The sequence below is a fragment of the Gekko japonicus genome, unplaced genomic scaffold (assembly GCF_001447785.1).
Source record: "Gekko japonicus isolate JY-2015 unplaced genomic scaffold, Gekko_japonicus_V1.1 scaffold2282, whole genome shotgun sequence".
Taxonomy (NCBI): Eukaryota; Metazoa; Chordata; class Lepidosauria; order Squamata; family Gekkonidae; genus Gekko; species Gekko japonicus.
This window is the reverse complement of record NW_015160901.1, coordinates 36,087-37,248: the sequence shown is the minus strand read 5'-3', so window position 1 is coordinate 37,248 and position 1,162 is coordinate 36,087. Positions and strand designations below refer to the sequence as shown.

Sequence of the window (1,162 nt, the reverse complement as noted above, 5' to 3'; positions counted from 1 at the left end):
GCCCTCAGGAGGTACACCGGTGGGGCCAGGACATTAGAAGCCCTCCCCCTGTTGACCCCCCCCCAAGCACCAAGAAGACAGAGAGTACCCCAGAGCCCCTATCTATCCCTTGTGGCTAACAGCCACTGATGGACCTCTGCTCCATATGCTTATCTAATTCCCTCTTGAAACCTTCCATGCTTGTAGCCGCCACCACTTCCTGTGGCAGTGAATTCCAAGTGTTAATCACTCTTTGGGTGAAGAAGGACTTCCTTTTATCCGTTCTAACCCGACCGCTCAGCAATTTCATGGAGTGCCCACGAGTTCTTGTATTGTGAGAAAGGGAGAAAAGTACCTCTCTCTCTACCTGCTCTTTCCCATGCATAATCTTATAAACCTCAATCATGTCTCCCCTCAGTCGTTGTTTCTCCAAGCTAAAGAGCCCCAAGCGCCTTAACCTTTCCTCATAGGGAAAGTGTTCCAACCCTTTTATCATTCGAGTTGCCCTTTGCTGCACTTTTTCCAAAGCTATAATATCCTTTTTAAGGTGTGGTGACCAGGACCTTGTTGAGAACCCCTGCGTCCTGCTGCCCCACCCGCGTCCCCAATCAATGCAACGTCAGGAGAATATCTAGCATCCCCTGTTTTAATGTACTCGGAAACACCCTTACAGGTATCCCGTTCCCATCCACTTCAAAGCCCTGCAATGCTTGCCCTCCACTCCCCAAATAACCCCCAAGACGGGGAGCGAAAGCTCACAGCCCCTCTCCACCAACACCCCCCCCCCAGTTCTTGCAGGTCAAAGGATCCAAGCCCCCCTGCCCCCCGCGGCACTAACCTCTCTTTCCAACTCCGTGAGCAGAAGGGATTTAATTTGGGGGAGAATCGGCAACTGAGCAGCTCGCCCCTCTAACGCAGAGCTAAGAGGTGGAGCGTGGGGCGGAAACAACGGGAAAGACCAGAGCATGTTTGGACTTGCCTAGGAGGGGGGGGGGCACGGAGGGAGGGGAGGATTCAGTTTCAAGGGAGCCCCCCCCCCTTCGTCCTTCTTCAAAGGGCAGCAACCTGTCTGTTTTTATTTTGCAGAGTTGGTCCCGAAGACCCAGAAACGCAAGATATAGAAGGCAGGTGGGACTATTCCACACCCCAAAGCTCCAAAAAGCGGGGGGGCGGGGGGGGCGGC

At 53.7% G+C, this 1,162-nt stretch overlaps 1 protein-coding gene across 1 annotated transcript in view; it reads right to left on the bottom strand.

Moving 5' to 3' along the window:
- TP53 (tumor protein p53) overlaps positions 1-1,162 on the bottom strand; it is a 14,382-nt gene that overhangs the window by 8,061 nt on the left and 5,159 nt on the right. The gene's annotated exons all lie outside the window — the stretch shown is intronic.